Source organism: Gopherus flavomarginatus, chromosome 7, assembly GCF_025201925.1.
Source record: "Gopherus flavomarginatus isolate rGopFla2 chromosome 7, rGopFla2.mat.asm, whole genome shotgun sequence".
NCBI lineage: Eukaryota > Metazoa > Chordata > Testudines > Testudinidae > Gopherus > Gopherus flavomarginatus.
The window spans coordinates 54,586,207-54,600,279 of NC_066623.1; positions in this window are offsets into that span (position 1 = coordinate 54,586,207).

Below are 14,073 nucleotides of genomic sequence, written 5' to 3' on the forward strand. Positions count from 1 at the left end.
CCAGGCGAATACCAGCCCAAGTGAACCCACCATGCCTGATGAAAAGTAGCAGCCTCCTGTGACTTCTGTAGCTGCAGTCTCACCCCACTCCTCTGTAGACCTTCCCAATGATAGTAATACAAAAATATCCTTCTCCAATGATCCAGGAAAGTGGGACATGACTTCTCAAGATCTCATTGCATATTGGACTGAGAAGGGCACAGAGAAATGCCAGAACCCAGATGCTGACTTTTCATTGACAAAGCGAGAGTACACCAACCAGAATCATTATCTGACCAAATCAATGTTTGAATATATGAAACCTAACAAACAGATTGGCAAGCAAAAATGGCTCATCTATTCACCTTCTAAGAAGAAAGTGTACTGTTTTTATTGCCACCTGTTTTCTGATACCAAAAAGTGGGGAATGTTCTGCGAAGGCTTCAGTGATTGAAAGAATACTGGATACATTACCAATCATGCAATGAATGAGCAGCATACATTGTCAGTTAGCAGCTACCATGCCTGGAAGAAAGTTAGTAGCAGAATTGATACCCAAATGGAAAACCAGTTTTTGGAAGCTTGCGCTTATTAGAAGAACATTCTCAGATGCATAGTTGAAACCATATTTTTTCTTGCTGAGGAGTCTTGGAACTGTTCTTCAACAAATGCAGGATAGTTTTGATTAGTATGAAATTCAGGGGGCTGCAAGGACTGCTAACCATAAGTATAAGTCAGACAAACACCGCAAAAGACAGAAAACATGCAACGATGCAACTGCCCACTCATTCAGTGACAAGGAGACCTTCAGAGATAATGCCTTCATCACAATCATCGACAAACTGAAGATTTCATCAGAACATCGGAGCAAGTCTTACAAAAATATTGACAAAACCTTTAGTGTACTGACAAATTTCTTGCCTAACCGTTCAAGTTCCAAAGTCAGTGAAGGTATCAAACATCTGTGTCAGAAGCACCCAGACGATCTCTCAGTAGATTTTACTAAAAAATTTCTTCAATTTGTTGAATTCACATTACTCTCGGATGTAGAGAAAAGATGACAAAAGGAAATCTATTTGGATGTGCTGAGTTATCACTGAATCCAATGTGATAGAATGTTTTCCAAAATGTTGAAACTGCATTACAGCTGGATTTGTCACTAATGGTCACTAACTAGTGGAGAATGTTCCTTCTCTTTTCTAACAAGAGTCAAAAAGTCCTCCAATCCACCATGACTCAAGAGCATCTCAGCGCTTTGTCCCTCTTAAGCACTGAAAATGAAATAGTCAGGATTTTGAATTATGATGACATCATTCATGACTTTGCCACAGCTAAAGCTAGGGGGGGAAATCGTTTGTTTGAAGAACTGAGTGTAGTGAGAGTAGAATAAACTTGTTAATTTTACATAAATAAATAAATATGTATGTAGATAAATGTTTGATGACTTCATACATATTTTTTTAAATATGTAATTCATACTCAGGCCCTTCCCTCCCATTAGCCTTAAGCCCCACATAACCTTAATCTGGCCCTGCGTGGACCCCTCTGCTCCTTGCAGTTTCAGGGCCCAGAGTTAGTGAAACCTCAGGCAGCGGCGTGTATGAATGCAGAGCAGCTGAGTGGTTCACAACATGGGAAGCTTAAGGGTGTCTGCGCTGGAGGGTTTCTAGCCCAGACATGTATCATAAGGCAAGACAGTGACTCAGACTATGCACCCCAAGCAGAGGAATAAGAGGGATTCAAGCCCCGTCCTGGTATGTCTACATGGACCTTCAGTCTGGGTGTACAGGGTGAGCAGGGCTTCCCCCCCAAGCTAGTTGATTGTGAGTCAGCAAGGAGGGGTGAGGAATGTGGAAAACTTGGCTCCATTCCCTACTAGTCACTGCCAACAGCAGTTGAACCAGAATGGCAGGGGGTAGTGATTTGCTGTCAATTAATAACCCCCCACCTTGGAGCCAGGGGCAAGCAGGAAGGGAACTGAGCCCCAGAGCTGAGAGAGTTACAATGCCTGGGGGGAAGTTAACACCATCCCCTGCTCACAATTATGGCTAAAGACACAGCCTAGCCCTAAGGGAGGAAGGGTCAGAAGTGTGGTATGAGTGGAGCATCTGCGCCTCCCTTAGCTGTTCATTCCTACACTGGCACTTTACAGCGCTGCAACTTTCTCACTCAGCGGTGTGAAAAAACACACACACTCCTCGAACACTGAAAGTTTCAGCTCTGTAATGTGCCAGTATAGACAGTGCTCCCAGCACTGGTGGCTGCGCACCTCGTGGAGGCAGCACTTTAGCATTGCTAGTGTAGACAACCCCTCAGAGTGTTTCTGGAGCAGAAGAATAAATGAAAGGCATTTTCTGCATGTTAGACTTTGCCCCATTCTCCAGTGGAGAGTTGTGGTTAATTTATTTTCAATTCCTAAGCAGATTTGAATTTGGGAGTTGTTAAAAGACAATCACTCTCCATCTCAGGTACTTGCCGGGCCCCCTATGCTATAGTATCTAAGCACCTCCGAATCTTTAATGTCATTATCCTTGCCATGCCCCTGAGCCAGGGCAGTGCTGTTAGCTGCATTGTGCAGAACTGAGGCACAGGAAGGCTGGCCTGTCCCAGCTAAGTGACTTGCCCAAGGTCAGACAAGCAGTCTGTGGCAGAGAAGGAACTCCACTAGAATTCAATAAATAAACAATGCTTACATCAGATTAACATTAGGTCTCCATGACACTACTGCAGCTCTGCCTGCAGATGGCTGCTGCTACTGGCCATTTTGAAGGCGTAATAGTGATACCTGGTGTCCTTGAGAACCTTTAGATATGTGAATAAGAGAGAGAGTGAGGAGGCCCTAAAGAAATTCAATGCCACTCTTCCCGTCAGAGGGGATCAGGTGCTTGATCCATCAGCTCCTGTAACCTGCCTCCAACAATGGCAGATCAGACCATGCTCCCATCTCATGCAATTTCCTGCCTAGGAGTTCTATCATACCAGATCAGGCCGCTGTCCCAACACCTGTCATATAAAGGTGGCCCGTCTAGTCCAATGCCCCTAACAGTGGCAAATAATACCCAAGGCCGACTGGGTAAAACTATGCTGGAGGAAGGATTCCTTCCTTAGCCTCAGGCCAGGCCTTGAAGCAGGAGGACAGTTGAATTCTTTAGCCCATTTTATTTTCATAGACTAGGAATCTCAGTAAATTTTATTTCTTTTCATTTTGTTTCTTTTTAAACAAAAATAGGACATTTACGATTTCCTAATCAGAGCTACTATCCTTGTTTTCCTCCAACTTGCCTTCAGAAGTCCTCAGTTTCCTCTGTAACCCTTTAATTATAGGGGAAAGGCAGATCTAATTAATCTAACATGGATAAGCAAGTGAGGTCTAATCAATTATGGTTTACTTTTGCTTTCATCGCTCTTGCCAAAGTCAGCAAATTCACTGACAGTTCAAATGCGACATTTTTAGAAGTCAGAGTAAATCAATAACAAGTAACAGTAATTTAGATGCACATTTCATGCTGCCTCTCTTTGGAGTGGCACATGAGGTGCATTCACACACACACACACACACAGACACACACACACACACACTTGGACATCAGCAGCCTTATTAGGCCCTCCATAGTAGCAGCAGGAGCAGCACACTGATCCAGCTTTTGCAGCACTGGGGTTGACTGTCACTGGTGTTTGGGGTCCCATAATGCTAGGAGTTGTACAGAGGCATGGTGAAATACACCTCCTGCCCCAAAGAGCATACAATCTAAATCGACAAAAAGGGTGAGTGGTGGGGAAAAGAGATAAGAAAATAAGAATGGCTATACTGGGTCAGACCAAAGGTCCATCTAGCCCAGTATCTTGTCTTCTGGCAGTGGCCAATGCCATGTGCTTCAGAGGGAACGAAAAGAACAGGAAAATTGGCGGGTGATCCATCACCTCTTGTTCAGTCCCAGCATCTGGCAGCCAGAGGCTTAGGATGCCCAGAGTATGAGATTGCATCTCTGACCATCTTGGCGAGTAGCCACTGGTAGCGCTATAAAAGGCCTAAAAAAAGGAAGTGACTTGCCTTAAAAAAAAAAAGTTACGCAGCTAGTCAGTGGTGGAGCTGGAAATGGCACCCAACTCTCTCTCAAGAGCTAATTTACTACCCTATCCACTAGACAGCACTGCCTTCTAAGGTGATGGGCCTCTCCACTGTGTGGTAGGTCACGGGTTTGACTATAGCTTGGGTTGGCAACAACCAAAAGTTGTTATAGCAACTGATGTCCATCCTGTGCCCTATGCTGAGGAGTTGGCGGAAGGGTCTCTCTTCATAGCCTAGAGACAGACGCTTCGATCACAAAACCACCAAAAAGAACAGGAGTACTTGTGGCACCTTAGAGACTAACAAATTTATTTGAGCATAAGCTTTTGTGGGCTACAGCCCACTTCTTCGGATGCATCTGAAGACGTGGGCTGTAGCCCACAAAAGCTTATGCTCAAATAAATTTGTTGGTCTCTAAGGTGCCACAAGTACTCCTGCTCTTTTTGTGGATACAGACTAACATGGCTGCTACTCTAAAACCACCACCACTTCCCCTTGTGAGCTATCACAACAGAGCAGTCAAGGAGCGAATGGGCCAGAGACAGTTCCCCTGCTGCCTCAGGCTCCTTCCCAGTGGGGGCTGAAGCACATCAGGGAGGCAGATGGGAGGGATAGCTCAGTGGTTTGAGCATTGGCCTGCTAAACCCAGGGTTGTAAGTTCAACCCTTAAGGGGGCTGTTTGGGGATTTAGTTGGGGATTTGCCCTACTTTGAGCAGGGGGTTGGACTAGATGACCTCCTGAGGTCCCTTCCAACCCTGACAGTCTATGTAATGTGGTGCAAAGCAGTAGAGAATCAGGTCAAATTTCTATGCAACTCTGGGAAGCTTTTCCATAGTCTTTAATTTGCAACCAGAGCCAATGGAACAATTTGAAAGCAGTGATTTGACAAAATTCACCTTTTTCCAGTTTGGGAATTCTGTGAACAGATCACAAGAGTCTCTAAAACTGTCAGATGAAGCTATTCCAAGAGGTCTTCAGCAGTTCATTCTCATCCTGTGGATCTATTTATTATAAATATCTGCCATCCTCACTTGGTGCTGTTGCTTTATCACACGACATTGCTTCTGCTCCCCAGATTGGCTGCAACAGCAGAAATTGAGCACACATGGTCTGAGATTTGCTTTCAGCAAAGATTTGGCCCTGTGCAGCAAGCCAGTACAGGCCTAGGATCCAGAAGAGTCCCATTTAAGCCTTCAAAGCAAGGTTTTAAGGGTGCCTAGACTTTATTCTGGCTCTCTGCACAGGAGTGAATGCCCCTCTCCAGAGGTGTGCATGCCAACAGATGGCCTCACAGATAGAGGGTCTAATATATGGTTGTATTAAAATTCTCTTGTCCTAAATTTTTTATCTGTTGGAGAAACACTAACAGCATCCCAGGGAGAAACTGAGGAAGCTTTTACCTCCAGAAATGGATTACCAGGTACAAGAGAGGACAGACCCTTTCAAAACCCACACATTCAGGGTCTAAATTACTGCTGTTGAAGGATTAGCTTGTAGCCCAGGCCCTAGGCTCATCCTGGACAGTTCTGGGTTCAGATCTTGGTTCCGCCACAAACTCATTGTGCCTCCTTGGGCAAATCACCCGAACTAGTTCTGTTCTGTTGTTTGTCGGCATCCTTTCGTCTGCGAGAGATGGTGGGGATTGCAGCCTATGATATAGATAGTTTGCAATATGTCATGTCACTGAATAATCCAATCCAAGATTTTCATGATCTTTGGCAGTTATTGCAAACGTATGTATCTGGGTTGGGAACTTCTCACTTCCTATGGGCTCTTTTCTCTTCAAGCCGTAGGACTCAGCTTCTGTCATGGACTTTCATACAGTTCTGCGCCCTGTAAAGTTAATATAAAGGCTCCCATTGACTACAATGGGCTTTGGAACAACCCCAAGATCTGTGCATTGGCTGTAGAAAAGGGGTAATAATGCTTCCTCTGCCCATGTAGATTATAAGCTTTTCAGGGCAAGGATTTCTCTTATATGACCAGTGCTTAGCAGATAAGCATGGCCAGACTGTCAGACCAATGGTCTGTCTAGCTCAGTATCTTGTCTTCTGACAGTGGCTGGTGACAGATGCTTCAGAGGGAATAAACAGAGTCCCAGTCTGTGGCAGTCAGAGTTTTAAGGACACCCAGAGCATGAGATTGTATCCCTGCCCATCTTGGCTAATAACCATTGATGGACCTATCCTCCAGGAACTTCTCTAGTTCTTTTTTGCACACAGTTATACTTTTGGCCTTCACAACATCATCTGGCAACAAGTTCCACAGTTTGACTGTGCATTGTGTGAAGAAATACTTCCTTTTGTTTGTTTTAAACCTGCTGCCTATTCATTTCATCAGCTGACCCCTGGTCTCATGTAATGTGAAGGGGTAAATAACTTATCCTTATTCACTTTCTCCACACCAGTCATGATTTTATAGACCTCTATCATGTCCCCCCATTAGGCTTCTCTTCTCTACGCCAGCCAGTCCCAGTCTTTTTAATCTCTCCTCATATGGAAGCAGTTCCATACCCCTAATCTTTTATGTTGCCCCTTCTCTGTACAGTTTCCAATTCTAATAGACCTTTTATGAGATGGGGCGACTAGCACTGAACACAGTATTCAAGGTGTGGGTGCACCATGGATTTATAGTATGGTATTATGATGTCTTCACCTATTGGCCCAAAGGTCTAAGGGCCTCTCATTGTCTAGAATAGAGCACCCAGCACAGTGAGGCCTCCATCTTGGGAGAGGTCGCTCAGTGCTGCTGCAGTACTCTAAAGGTACTTCTGACTCTCCCCCCTCCCCTCCAATTACTGTAATATCAGTGCACACCACAATCTTCAATGTATTCACTGTCAGAACACCCCTGCGAGGCAGGGCAATGCCAGTGCCCCCATCTGTGCAATGGGAAACTGAGGCACAGAGAGATCAAGTGAGAGCCCAAGGTCACAAAGGAAGTCTGTGGCAGAGCAGGGATTTAAGCCTTGTCCCCCACCCTCCTTGAGTCCCTGATGCACACTCTAGCCACCACCCCACCCTTCCTTGGATAAGAAGTAGGTTACACAAGTACTAATAAGCTTTGAGAAAGCTGCTCAGATGAGAGCTCAGCCCAATTTTGAAGACCCTAGAAGCACAGATAAGCTTCTAATATATGGGGTTCATAGTCAAGAGATTCCAGGAGTCAGTCTGAAGTGTTCACCTCACTAGGCAAAGACAGGCCCAGAGTTAGAAGCCTTCAATCCAGACCTCTGTATTGTGCAATAGTCGGGGCAGCAGCAGGAGCCGACAGCACTCCTGAAGTTTCACCAAGGCCACATGCAGCCTAGATTTGCACAGCCTTGCTCTGGAGAGATCCAAAACCCAGGCCATTCTGCTGCCTTGCTAGGTAAAAGTTGGGTCTCCTCCCTTTAGTTTCTATGGAGACCTTCCAAGCAATTTCTAGCTCTCCTGGTCTTTGTAACAAGACTGTCTTCACAGCTTCTTCTGGTACCCTGCTTTGCAGAAAGCTGCCCCCACACAACAAGTTTCTTCTTCATCTCTCTCTCGCCTGTTTACATATGCAAGCTTGGATATGTGGACAGCTTCACATCTGGTGTAATACCATTGAATTTGATGGAACTATTCCTGATTTACACTGGGGTAAAAGGAAAACCAGAATGAAGCCTGTTGTGCCTAAAACTTCACCCTGACTTTTGGCAGTGGGAGCAGAAGCTCTTTCCTCCTTTCCAAACACCATGGCATCCTTACATTGGCCTCCTCATTGACCTTTCTTGCAGTCAGGAAGTGCATTGATTCTGCATAGGTATGTCCGGGACTAGCCACGCAGCTCATCTCCATGAGCAAGAGAAAAACACCAGCCTGCCATTCTGAAGGAGGATTGATCCTGGATTCCCCCTCACTCTACCCCCCTTGGATTTTGACCACTGCATGCTGTACTGAAGCCCGTTCCATAGTGTGCTACGACGCCATCTTCTGGCTGAAACGAAAAACCATCCCTAGGCAGAGCAGAGCTGTTTGATTGGTTACGGTGGTGGTGTTCCCATCTCCCGAACTAGGACAGAACAAACTGGGCTGCAACAGCACCAGAAGCAGACAGGGTCTGTTGTTCCTGCCTGTCCCTCCTAAATGGGCTCCAGAAACCTTGGTGCTGACTGCAGTGAGGATCATGCTATGGAATGCAAGGCTGGATGGATTTGATTCAGCACTGTGTTAGTTACTGCATCGGTTTAACACCATTAACTTCAATGGAGTTAAACTACAGCAATACAGTGCTGGATTTAGGGTGGCCGGATGTCACAATTTTATAGAGACAGTCCCAAAATTCAGGGCTTTTTCTTACATAGGCACCTACTACCCCCCAATTTTTCACACTTGCTATCTGCTCATCCTAGCTGGATTGGGACCCAGATTTACTTTTATATGGAGCCTTTCGTCCCAATCCTTCCAACCACACAGTCCCACTTTCAGAGTGGTGGGCATTCCCTGTGGCAAATCCACAGTGCTGCACATCACAGTAAGAGGTGAGGCAACTGGAAATTGGTTACACGACTGAGCAGCCCTTCTCTGCTAGACGGCATTGTGGAATCTCTCGTGCCCATTCAGAGCAGGTAGCACCTTGGTGGTCAAGGCTTCATCTGCCTACAATTTTGTTTATAAAAACAGAGAGACCTTTATCCTTTGTAGGGTGACCAGATGTCCCGATTTCATAGGGACAGTCCAGATTTGTGGGTCTCTCTCTTATATAGGCTCATATTACCTCCCATCCCCTGTCTTGGTTTTTCACATTTGCTTTGTGGTCACCCTAACCCTTAGAGCTGTCAAAGGCACTAGAATTCTCCCTGCCTCACTTCCCAAGCTCTCCCAGACTCCATTCCCATAGGGCACTGCTTACTTTTCCTCCGGTTGCATTCCAATCAGCAGCTTTCAGCCCCCACCCCCACCCCAGTCACCTACTGGTGGGTTGATCTGGGTCAGTGCTGGGGTGGGATGAGGGGGCAGGGAAGACCTTTCCACAAGTCACTGACATGTAAAGATGAACTCCAGTCAGGTGCATGTGTCACCTTTTGCATTCTCTTGCTGTAAACATCCAACCAATCCAGGTCAGTGACAAATGCTCACAAAAAGCAAAGACGCTTGCCAGCTCAAGTGTCCATACAGAGTGGAATTACCCATTTGGGACAACAAAGTAAGGCTAAGGAGGACATTAAACCAGATCCCTTGCATCTGCCTGGGGCCTAAATGTTCTTGTTGCAGCCCCACTGCAGCCAGCACAAAGTATTCTGCAGCCCACATGGGAAAGAAAGTCCAGGCCCTGTCTTTGTCTATGGTACCGAGGCAGCCCACTACAACTATTTTTCAGTAGTGTGCACTGATCAGCAAAAAAGGCAATATCGGGGTTTAAGTGCGATGCTGTTTAGCTCAGCAAAGGATAAGGCTCCCCAAACCACTCCCTGACAGAATTGAATAAGCCCTGCAAATATTTAACTGCACCTACTGCAGCCAGGACTGTGTCTACACCAAACATTTGTGCATGAATGTGATTAGAGACAGTGAAATGTGAGGTTATAGGCTAGGTTCAGAGTTTACAGTAGCTTTATTTTACTAGCATCTTTGCTTAAGACAAGGTCTGTGCAGCCCAGGAAAAAAAGAGGCTCGTAACATTTTCTAAAGTTCCCAGCTGCGCTATGTCCTGTCTTTTCCTAAATGGCCTTTATGTCAAGATCAACTGGTTATTTCATCCAATCAGCCACAAACAGCATGTGATTTGTGACCAATCACAGCTCAAATAGTTCAGATTTCAAATAGAGCTTTCAATATTCAACAAAATGTTTATGGTCAAGTAAAAAGTGTTGGGTAAGTTTAGAAGCAAGGAAATGGGCATCTCCTGGAATGTCCCTGAACAGGAGGAGGCTAAATTTGTCAGCAGAATTATTGCTCTCTTTTGCTGAGGCCCAGTCCTGCAGCAGTTAAATAAATGATAGTTTTTCCCACTGAGTTCAGTGGGAGCAGGACTGGTCTTTGATTTGTGAACAGGGTAAATCCAGTACAATCCCAGCATCCTAGGCAGCCACCTAAATCACCTCGCCTGTCAGCCAATCACATATTCAGATGATCATCTCTCAATGAAAAAGGTTTGAGATGCACTAGAACAATAGAGTATGTCCCCCTGCTCTTTTGGAAACTGTCACAGAACCTTCGTCTCCCACCTGGATGGCCACCAGAGACATGCAGAGCGGCTGAAACATTTTGAGGCAAAAGGACAGATACTGCACACATCTGCAGGGGGAACTGGGTCTCTGGAGCAGTGTGACAGATCGGAGATTGAACTGTCAGTCAAGACGTTTCCAGGCCCTGCATGTAAGACTTTTATAAGGAAATAAAGAGCAGAGAGATGTTTTATGAGTAATGTTTGGGTTTTCTTTTTTTCCTAAAGCTCTTTTGCAAGACTGATCCCCAAGTAAGGGCAGCACTAGAGATCTCCCAGGCTGGAGGCAAGACATACAAATGACCAAGGAAGACTGGCCTTTCTTCTCCTAGTTAGACCACCAAAATAGTGCCGGCACCTGTAAGAGGCATTCGGAGTAGGGATGGGAGGGAATGACAGGAGATGGAGAAGTTGCATAATGAAATAGATCTTTAAGGGTCAGACTTCACTGCTAGGCTCCAGCTCCTTGATGCTGCGAACCTGGAGTACACCCGCCAACCCTATGCATGCATTACATATTTTAGAAATGTTTTTGTCAACTTCCCTCTGTGGAACAATATAGTAATAAGTGACCGAGAGTGGTCACCGTATGAAGGCTTGTTCTTTGATCCCTCTTAAACAAGTTCCAGAGTCAGTCCAGATCTCACAGCATCTTTAGCACCACTGTAACTGGTGCTCAGTGACCCCCTTGCTTGAACTCTCTGCTGAGACTGAATAGGCTGCATTAGTCAACATTCACAGCAAGCAGGGTATCCAGATGTCCCGATTTTATAGGGACAGTCCTGAATTTTGGGTCTTTTTCTTATATAGACTCCTATTGCTCCCCACCCCCGTCCCGATTTTTCACACTTGCTGTCTGGTCACCCTAACAGCAAGTCACAACACTTATGCCAAAAAACATAGTTCTTACAGTTCCACACATCCAGTCAAGGGACAGAACCACCACCATGTGACCTATGAGTCTACTCAAAAACCAAAAAACTCAGATATTGAGTATATGAAAAAAACTGCAGCCCTACTGAACCCATTTTCTTCAAACTTGGCCTGTTTTGTTGATCCTGTGAGTTTTAGCAATCAAGACAGATTAAATTATATGTAAAGTAAGCCATAACTACATTAGATAAGCTACCAGTAATGGTTCAATCAGCAACAACTGGCTTCTGAACTGGTGCTGAAAATGATTTAACTACTCACGTAGATGGACTTTTTGTAATGTTGCTGACAATAGTTTGGGCTCTTCTTTACTGGCAGTTTTACCACTGGTTCAGAAGTACCTATTGGTGATAGTTGGTGTTAGTAGTGGGCCTATTTCCTAGAGTAGTTAGGGATTATTACCCTGCCCACACTTTTCAAACTCTCATTATTACTAACACTGGATAACCAGTCAGAGCAGAGCTAGAACTAGGGAGGACAACGCAGTGGTTGGGGTTAGCTTGGGTCTCTGTAGACCTGGATTGCTTCCTTGCTTTGCCACAGATTGCCTGTGTGACCTTGGGCAAGATACTTTAGGCACCAAAATACCTTTAAAAATCTGGCCCCAGTGATGCAGTTGGCACCAGGGGGATTTTCAGAACTCTTGAGATAGGAGCAGCCACAGTACTCACTATGCTGCCAGTGTTTTAGTCCCGATCCATAGCCCCTGATCCATAGCTCTGCCATTGTGCCTCAGCCTTGAGCCTACACAGTCTGGGGTATTCCTGAAACAAAGACTGTAGATGGTGCCAGCCTCCTAGTGTGACGTTATCAATTCACTGTGTTAATGGAGACCAGGATGACTCCCAACTCCTTTACCCTTACAATACACAGAATGACAGAGTTTTTATGATGTAAAGCCCCTTCTCATGTTGCAGCATGTTGACCTGACAACATGCCACTGGAATTTCAAAAAAGTCTATCTACAAACTCTTCTCCCTGTCAACAAATATTTGAACCTGAAGTGAAATCGGTAGCAGAGAAGAGCAGAAGGAAGAGGTAATTACCCATGGTATCCTCTATGATCTGACAGAAAGCAAGCTCCACTCTGTAGTTCCTGGGATGAGCTCATCTTATTACTGGTGCTACCAAAGGGAGAGGCAGCTCATCTCTGCAGTACCTTCTGAATTGCAACATTTCCGATCAACATCAAAGTGCCTGTATGCTTTAAAAAAAAGGAGCCTACAGCAATGACCACAAAGAGTTGTAACATTATTCAGAGCTGCATGCAAAGGGGATATGATTGTTCTCCATTAATACATCAAGGGGGGAAACACCGAGGAGACAGAACAGCTATTTAAACCAAAGAACAATGCTGGCACTAAAAACAAAGGGGGACAGATGGGCCAAGGGTAAGTTTAGGCTGAAAATTAGAAGGTTTCTAACCATCAGAGGAGTGAGGTTCTAGGACAACCTTCCAGTGGGAGTTTGCGGGCAAGAAACCCAAGCAGTTTTAAGGTGGAGCTTAATAAATTTATTAACAGGATTATATGACAGGGTAGCCTGGGATAGCAGGGACTTGACTCGATGACCAGGAGGTCCCTTCCAGTCCTATGTTATATCCTAGAGCTGAAGGGCCAAATCTTTGGTAAAACTCCATGGACTTGAATGAAACCACAGCACAGCCCAGTAATAGACTAGGCCTGGATCAGTGCTGCACTAGGGTTTTATGAAGGAAGGTGGGAATCAGCCTGAATCAAGTATGGGTTTGCTCTACTGTTCTCTTTGATCCTGAAACAAAGTCCTGCTCTACCCATTGTCTGGCTGGTGGCAGTGCTACTCCTGTAAATAAGAATGAAACAGTCAAGATGCTACCCAGAATTAGTCCAAAGTTGGTATACATACTAAACTGCTATGGAAGGTATCCATCTCCAGTATTGCATTAATAGATAACTGAAATGGAAAAATCCCTCTAGAACATCTCCCAGTATGCCACTGCATTCCCAGTGGTCTGCTACCGACAAACTCCTCTGTTTTCCCTGGGAGCCTGTGCCAAGGCGTATGAGCCTGCATCACACAAGGGGTTAAAGAGCAGCTCTGGGCTCAAGCAGCCCCACCACAGCTAGAAGATATGTCGATCATGGAGGAATCTTCCTAAGCAGAAAACCCAGTTCTGAAAGGGCCCTGGGAAGCTGGCAGACCCTCTCCATGAGTTACCAGGAGGGAGACACCACTAAGAGGGCTGGTTTGCAGAACCCTCTGAATCTGAAGAGTAATTGGGGGAAAAGGAGCCCATGGAAGACGTTGACAGAGACTGAGGCTACACATCCAGTTCCATGAAGGATTGCTGGGGGACTCTGTCTTGAAGAGAGAGACCAAGAGACTGCCTGAATCACAGCCCCTGTTCCGGAAGGAGCATTGCAGGGAACCAGAGAGGCTGTTTGAAATACAGTCCAGCTACTGCTGGAAAGGCCAACGAGTACCTTTCCAGAACCTCCTTGGTAGTCAGCTGGGAAGAAGCTATGAGGAGTCAAACTGCTGGCAGGAACAGCAGTGTTCACAAAGCTCAGGAAGATGCTGACCAGCAGGTGAAGGTAGGAGCAGGTGAGGGAAGTAGCCAGAGATTGAAGAAATTTTTTAGCTGCCAAAAACAGGATTCCAGGGCTGGAAAACAGAAGAGAGGGCATGCCTGGATTCCCCTACCTCTCCTCCACACCAAGGACAAGGTTCCAACTGCAAGACAAAGAACGAGTCCAAGTTGGGGGCTGAGCGCCTGGCATAGAGGCTACCAGACACTGGGTGTTTCCTGACTTTTGTACTGCACTCTGAAAGGGGTGAGACTCAAGTGACCTGACCAGAGGTCATTTGGGTCTCGCCAGAGGGCAAATCACAAGACAAAGGAGACCACTGGCAAACCTGAATG